Consider the following 9,081-nt stretch of genomic DNA (forward strand, 5'->3'; position numbering starts at 1 on the left):
TCTGCCCTTTTGTATTATAATACTCCACAAAACACCTTTTACACACTTGCAATAGTGCTGATTTATAATGATTATGTTTGCAGCTTCACAAATACATTTACCTCTGGATATGTGTATTAGACCTTTGTAGGTTTATTATGGTATTATTGTGAATAGAAAAGTTACTGTATGAATCGGAGTCTGAGCACCCCTTGCTGGAAATAAAACAAATTACACCGGTGCCAGTGGTGAACCGATAGATCAGGTTTATTTCTCACTCAGGGCCCAACTCAGGGTTATCTGGGTGGGGGTGCTCTTTCTCGTAGTGGACACCTGGTCAAATTGGGAAATGTGTGAATTGTGGATTCATTTCTGCTATCGCTCCACATGAGTGCTCAAACCAGTGCAGTGACTGAGTTCACTGACTTTCAAGCAGACTTTACTATTTACCTTCTGCAGCATAAACCTGCTCGCTTACCTCAAGTCATGATTGAATTTGTGTGGTCATCAGGTCATGTATGTGTGTATAACATTTAAGATATGAAGGTATGCATACGATACGTTACATTTGAAACTGTCATGCCCCTGAGAAAGTAAGAGAAAGTAAGAGAAAGGGGTATACCTGAGTATTTCCTGCAAGGTTCGTCCCTGTTTACCTGAAACATAAGCAGGGTGTGCTGACAGAATACGTGCCTGTGTGTGCACTGTCTGAACAAACCAAACCAAACACAAATGATTTGATGTATTTGTTCTTTTTATTGTTACTATGTTTGTATCAACAGAACAAAACCTTCTCTGAGCCACACAGACATACAGTGAGATTAAGGATTGTAGCATGGATTTAGAATTCCACTAGAAACCAGAAAAGTTTTTGAAGGTTCCTTACAAAGGCATCAAACGATATTTATACCAGGAAGACATCACAGTAAGTGTAGAATGTGTTGTGTTGAAGTGGTGTTTGTTAAGAGAAACGTCACTCTCACTCAAATCCCATATTGTCAGTGGGAAACTGCTTCCTCTAAGCATGGAACTGATAACAGTAAGAGGAAGCAGCAGATTAATCATTACTTGACACAGACTAAGGCTTTCAGATACATGTGGATTTTGCAGGAATGTTTTTTTGAATTCACCTGAACGGTCCATTCAATAAGAAGAAAGAAGTAGAAGATTTATTAATCCCACAAGGGAAATTCAATTTTTTCACTCTGTTATTATTCAGGTTTCACACACACACAGGCCCGAAATACACACACATGCACAAACCTATATACATGCAATTAATAGAGAGATGTCAGAGCAAGGGGGCTGCCAATGGCTCAGCACCCTGAGCAGTTGGGGGTTCTGTGCCTTGCTCAACAGCAGCTCAGCAGTGCCCAGGAAATTAACTGGCACCTCTCCAGCCACCGGTCATTTCATCCATGGTTCACATAGGGACTCTAGCCAGCGACCCTACAATTCCCAGCTGAGTCACCTATGGACAGGAAATTGTTCTGAAGCGAGTAACTAGAAAGCTAGCATCATGTTTGTAATAAGGCTGAGAAATAAGTGTTACTTGTTTGAAATTTTGGTTGAACTGATTGTTCTACCATTTTAGAATAATCGATTCATGTAACAATATAACAGAATACAAGTGAAATATCCACAAGTCTGCTTGAAATGTTGAGGGGTGTGATTTAGAATGTCAGGAAGCAGAAAGTTTCCATGAAAACATGCTTAAGCTCAACCAATAACATCAAAGAAGGTCACTGTCAATTAATACTTTTACCAATGAGAACCAGTTATTGTAAATTACAGAAGTCAGATGTAGTGTGAGAGAGAGGAGGAGGAGAATCACTCAGTAGGAGACGGGTTGGGTCTCAGATCAGCATACCTTTTCATCTGTGCATTTCAAAGACAATAAATCTTCAGGTTTACCTTTTACTTCCTGATTCCTCCATCAAGGTCGTCTTTGTCAGTAGCTGAGCACTAGACATCAAACAAGTCGTCTGCTTACGTACAAGCAGTACGCAGCACACAGGGGCATTTGAAGTATTTTGAAGTTGCAAGAAGAAGAGAAAACGGTGAGTAGAGTCCATAACTATACTATATTCTGAAAGGAAAGGTATTGGACATCTACAGTTTATACTGGCACATCATCATTAGATGAAAGGATTTGAGTTGGTTATGTATTTAAAAATATTTCTTGTTAATGATTTCTTTTTTTCAAAGGTCTGACTCATGGATTTCGGGCTGACGATAGTTGTACTCACAGGTTGGTGCCTCTGCTTTAATTGTTCGGGCTTTTTGTCTTTTTAAAGCAACTACTTTAGCAGACTTCATTCAGCGCTGTATGTTGGTATTTCTGCTTTGGGTGGGACTGAGACTGAAGAGGACAACTTAAAAGACAGAAAAAATACTTAACGACAACAGTGAATTTAATGTTTGTTAAGTCATCAGTTGTATGATATAATACATATTTTCTGTGTTTCTTTTCATATTTGACAGGTTTTCAGGGCAGTAACTAAAAAGTAAAAAAAAAGTACAGAAAAGTATTTTCTATTTTTAATCAAATCAATTTATAAAGCCCCAAATTGTAAATTAATTCAATTCAATTCAATTTTATTTATAGTGCCAAATCATAACAAAAGTGATCTCAGGACACTTTACAGAGTAGGTAAAGACCACACTCTATGGCTTATTTATGATTTACAGAGACCCAACAATTCCCCCTTGGAGTACGGTGGCAACGAAAACCTTCCCTATTACGGACAGGAACGTCAGACAGACCCATCTCTGTTGAGGGGTTTAAAATCTGTACTGCATACAACTCCCTCTGTCCATAGACCATCTTATAAGATAAGGAAGATACAAACTTTAAGGGGAAAACTAGAAGAATCGTCAGAAACAGAAAAGTGTCTGAGGATTAAATGTTATTTTAAAAGAATAAACAACGTAGTCATAAATGAGTACCACAATGGTACAGTGACAAAAGAAAGAAGCACAGCAAATGTACTCGTACACACAGTCATAAAGATATTTCTCACTTTACGTGGCAGTTGAACTGGTTCTTTTTTAACCTCAGTGGTGATGAAGAGACAGACTGAAACTTGATCCGGCTCAGGCTGACTGACAAATTCTTAAGGTTAGGTTCAGGCTCAGTGAAGCAGTCATTGTTTCCATGCTCTGCAGTCATGATAAAGCACGGGGGGGTATTTTTTCCACAGTGCACAGGTATTTCACTATAAATAAATTAGAAACTAAGTTTACCCTTTTTCACTTGCAGGTGAGAATTAGCGTACAAAAGTGTCAACAATGAGGAAGAAGCTCTGTAAAGCCCCACAGTTACATTACTGAACCCACATGATGCATAGTCCCTCTTCATAATGAACACAGAAAATCAACATACTTGTTTTATGCTTTGTTTAAGGAGTACTGGTCAGTTTTTCCTCTGCACAAACTCGTCAGTACTACTTCGTGAGCACTCCGCTGAACTGGACTGAAGCTCAGAGTTTCTGCAGACAGGTCTACACTGATCTGGCCACCGCAGACAACACAGCTGACGTCAGCGCCATTATCAACACCACATCCAACTACACAGGCGAGTTCTCAATATGGTGTGTGTGTGCGTGTGTGTGTGTGTGTGTGTGTGTCAGTGTGTATGTGTGTGTGTGTGTGTGTGTGTGTGTGTGTGCAACAAAAACCCTCGAGCAGATACATACAGTCATTTTTAGTGAAACCATTAAAATTTTAGGCCTATTCAGCATCTGTAAACATCTTTCTTAGCCGCTCTTTTAGATAATGACCATCTTCTTGAACAGGCGTGGCTTGGATAGGTCTCTATGATGATTTGGTCAGCAGCTGGAGATGGTCCCTGAGTGACAGCGGCTTCTATGGTGAAGGAGAGACAGAGTTTAGGAACTGGAATTCTGGTCAACCCAACAGTCTTGGAGGACAACAGCACTGTGTGGAGCTTTTTAGTGGGAGCCCATACATCGGCGCTTGGGGAGACAACGATTGCAGCCTGCCACGGCGCTTTGTGTGCTACAACGGTGAGTTTTCGTATGCCGTTTGTTTTAAGAGCCAATTGGATCCTCAACATAACTTTTCCAGAAACATCTCACTATTTCCATGTATTTATGTGGAGGTTACATGAGTCTGAGTGTAAATTCTAAGTTCATTCTGACGTTGTTTATCCTTTATCCATATATTTCCAGGTACAGTAAATGACACGTCATCCTTTGTTAAGGTCGACACGTATTTGAATTGGACCGAAGCTCAGAGCTTTTGCAGGGAGAACTATATCGACCTAGCCAGGTACAGTATGCACTAATGAAGACTCCACTTTACTGAACCAAGTACGTAAGTTTTGAACTGGTCCATCCTGTTCTTGTGGAAGGGATATCTCAGGAACCCCTGGAGGGAATTCCTTCAAATTTGGCACAAACATCCACTTGAGTTCAAAGATGAATTGATCAGATATTGTTAAAGTTCATATGTCAAGGTACATATATTTAAGAAGAAGAAAGAGAAGAAGAATTACTTTATTTATCCCGCACAGGGAAATTGAATTTTTTCACTCTTATTATTATACAGGTTACACACACAGGCCCGAAATACACACATGCACAACCAGGACCTATACATGCAATTAAGGAGAGATTTTAGATGTCTGTTTATGTCTCCAAACAATCACTAACAATGCAGTGTAATGTGATGTGTTTTTTCATTTTTCTGTTATGTTTTACCTCTCCTGTTCTGATCATATACAGTATGTGACGTGTCTCTTATATTAGTATACGAAATCAGGCTGAAAATGACAAGATCGGAAACCTGTCAGCTGGGGACTTTGTCTGGATAGGTCTGCACCGGGAAAAACTGTGGTCTGACGGGAGCTCCTCTCTGTTTCGACACTGGGCCAACGGGCAGCCGAGCGCTGGCGCAGAGGAATGTGTCACCCTATCTTTCAATGACTCAGGGCGCTGGTCAGATGATAACTGCTTGCTCAGTTTCCCATTCATCTGTTACACAGCAAGTAATGCATCTTATTTCTGCTCACAGACTGTATAGAGGTGTATTGTTTTGTTAATAAATATATCTATACTAACTTTAAGAACAAATCCACACTCAAATGAACAGTGTACACATGAGTGAGTCTGCTAAAACAATTCAAGAGAAGCAGGAATAAGAAAGGCGTGTATTACAGTTCCTCTGCAGTAGGCTAAACTATACAGCTGGCTTATAAGTTGTCCTTTTCTTCTCAGTTCCACCAAGTGTGGAAAAACAAGATGGGGCCACTATCACTCTACCCAGTGCTGTCTCCCAAAGTGAGCATTTTCTTCCGTTCGGGAATGCAAAATGGATCATTCTAACTCCTAGAGGTTGGGAGTTGAAAAGAAAAATGCTCTTTTTCTTTCTCAGCTCTTGAGGATGCAGAAAGCTTCAGATCAACAGGACAAAATGAGAGCAGCATCACTCTGCAGTGGAATAAAGTGATCAACGATACCAGCTTTGTTCTCCAGTTTAATGGCACATTGATCCCCATCACTGCACCAGGAGGAGGTGGACCAGTAACTCACACAGTCTCATCTCTCACCGCTGGAACTAAGTACTCCTTCACTCTCTTCTCTGTGTTGGAGAACATCAGAAGCAGTGGAGTAAACTTTACTGCAGTCACTGGTAAGTTATGTCAATACTTATATGATGGGTGTAATGTTCACTCAATCCATTTGCTACTTCGTAAAATACACTTTATTTGCATTATATTTTCATTTAACACAGCACAACAAAATACCTTTTAATCCAGAAAGAGTATCTTTACAACGGTAACATTGTGACATTGTGATTCTTTTATTTATCATTCTTGAGTACATCTCTGTTATCCAATAAAGTGTGATAATTGTAAAATCTGACATCTGGATGCAGAAAAAAAACATCCTTAGTGATACAAAGAACTGTTTGACCTGTTCTGTCTCTGACAGACAGCATGTGTTTATTCATGTGGGGATGCAAAATGGACCATATTTCACAGTCAGAGGGTATATTGAGTATTTTACTGAGAGTCATTTGTTAATCCATTTTCTCACTGCTCCTTTTCCTTCTCAGCTCCTCTGAACCCAGTAAACTTCAGATCAACAGGACAAAATGAGAGCAGCATCACTCTGCAGTGGAATAAAGTGAACAACAATGTCAGCTTTGTTCTCCAGTTTAATGGTAAAGAGATCAGCATCACTGCACCAAGAGGAGGTGGACCAGTAACTCACACAGTCTCATCTCTCACCGCTGGAACTAAATACTCCTTCACTCTCTTCTCTGTGTTGGAGAACATCAGAAGCAGTGGAGTAAACATTGTTGCAGTCACTGGTAAGATACTTATTTAATCACTATGTGGTTAAGTAACTCAGCTCTACTGTACAACCAGAATATATTTCACTGGAATAATATTCACTCACTGAATCTGCATTTGACTTTGACTTAATACTGGATTCACCTACACAGTTAAATGCTATGTTCACTCGGAAAAATCACATTTGAGACTCCTTTAAGTCCCGATTGTCATTCCTTTGTGCATCTCTGTTCTTGGATGCTGTCTGATCTCTTTAAGTTCCGTTTAAAATGTTACTCTTGGATTCACAAACAGAATTCTTTGTTATACAGGCAGCTGTTGCACTTTTCTGTCGGTCATAGTTAACATTCGTTTTCATGTAGGGGAGCAAGATGGATCACTTCAACACCCAGAGGGCGTGAGTTGATAAAATCATTCACTGCTCGTCTTCTGTTTCAGCTCCTCCGAACCCAGCAAACTTCAGATCAACAGGACAAAATGAGAGCAGCATCACTCTGCAGTGGAATAAAGTGAACAACGATACCAGCTTTGTTCTCCAGTTTAATGGTACAGAGATCAACATCACTGCACCAAGAGGAGGTGGACCAGCTACTCACACAGTCTCATCTCTCACCGCTGGAACTAAATACTCCTTTACTCTCTTCTCTGTGCTGGAGAACATCAGAAGCAGTGGAGTAAAGATTGTTGCAGTCACTGGTAAATATGTCTCTACATTTCTATGCACTGTATCTCCTTAACCAGCCATCAACTGTTTTGCAGTGCACCAGTGTAAAGCCAAAACGTACTATATATGATGGGTGTAATATTCACTTTACTAACTTCCTACTTTATAAAATACGCCTTGTTTTTATATTAATTTAACACAGCACTGTTTTGTTCCACACAGTAAAATACCTTTTAGACCAGAAAGAGTATCTTTATAACTCTTCTCACGTTGTGATTCTTTATTCATTATTAGTACATCTCTGTTATCCAATAAAGTGTGATTGGCATAATTATACAATTTGACATCTGGATGCAGAAAAAAAACATTCTTAGTGATGCAAAGAACTCTTTGACTTGTTCTGTCTCTGACAGACAGCATGTGTTTATTCATGTGGGGATGCAAAATGGGCCATATTTCACAGCCAAAGGGTATATAGAGTATTTTACTGAGAGTCATTTGTTAATCCATTTTCTCACTGCTCCTTTACCTTCTCAGCTCCTCCGAACCCAGTAAACTTCAGATCAACAGGACAAAATGAGAGCAGCATCACTCTGCAGTGGAATAAAGTGAACAACGATACCAGCTTTGTTCTCCAGTTTAATGGCACATTGATCCCCATCACTGCACCAGGAGGAGGTGGACCAGTAACTCACACAGTCTCACCTCTCACCGCTGGAACTAAGTACTCCTTCACTCTCTTCTCTGTGTTGGAGAACATCAGAAGCAGTGGAGTAAACTTTACTGCAGTCACTGGTAAGTTATGTCAATACTTATATGATGGGTGTAATGTTCACTCAATCCATTTGCCACTTCGTAAAGTACACTTTATTTGCATTATATTTTTGCATTATATTTTCATTTAACACAGCACAACAAAATACCTTTTAATCCAGAAAGAGTATCTTTACAACGGTAACATTGTGACATTGTGATTCTTTTATTTATTATTCTTGAGTACATCTCTGTTATCCAATAAGGTGTGATAATTATAAAATCTGACATCTGGATGCAGAAAAAAAACATCCTTACTGATACAAAGAACTGTTTGACCTGTTCTGTCTCTGACAGACAGCATGTGTTTATTCATGTGGGGGGCAAAATGGACCATATTTCACAGTCAGAGGGTATATTGAGTATTTTACTGAGAGTCATTTGTTAATCCATTTTCTCACTGCTCCTTTTCCTTCTCAGCTCCTCCGAACCCAGTAAACTTCAGATCAACAGGACAAAATGAGAGCAGCATCACTCTGCAGTGGAATAAAGTGAACAACAATGTCAGCTTTATTCTCCAGTTTAATGGTACAAAGATCAGCATCACTGCACCAGGAGGAGGTGGACCAGTAACTCACACAGTCTCACCTCTCACCGCTGGAACTAAATACTCCTTCACTCTCTTCTCTGTGTTGGAGAACATCAGAAGCAGTGGAGTAAAGATTGTTGCAGTCACTGGTAAGATACTTATTTAATCCCTATGTAGTTTAGTAACTCAGCTCTACTGTACAACCAGAATATATTTCACTGGAACAATGGTCACTCACTGAATCTGCATTTGACTTTGACTTGATACTGGATTCACCTACACAGTTAAATGCTCTGTTCACTCGGAAAAATCAAATTTGAGACTCCTTTAAGTCCCGATTGTCATTCCTTTGTGCATCTCTGTTCTTGGATGCTGTCTGATCTGTATAAGTTCTGTATAAAATGTTACTCTTGGATTCACAAACACAATTCTTTGTTATACAAGCAGCTGTTGCACTTTTCTGTCGGTCATAGTTAACATTCGCTTTCATGCAGGGGAGCAAGATGGATCACTTCAACACCCAGAGGGCGTGAGTTGATAAAATCATTCACTGCTCTTCTTCTGTTTCAGCTCCTCCGAACACAGTAAACTTCAGATCAACAGGACAAAATGAGAGCAGCATCACTCTGCAGTGGAATAAAGTGAACAACGATACCAGCTTTGTTCTCCAGTTTAATGGTACAAAGATCAACATCACTGCACCAGGAGGAGGTGGACCAGTAACTCACACAGTCTCACCTCTCACCGCTGGAACTAAGTACTCCTTCACTCTCT

Source organism: Echiichthys vipera, assembly GCF_963691815.1.
Source record: "Echiichthys vipera genome assembly, chromosome: 22".
Lineage (NCBI taxonomy): Eukaryota > Metazoa > Chordata > Actinopteri > Perciformes > Trachinidae > Echiichthys > Echiichthys vipera.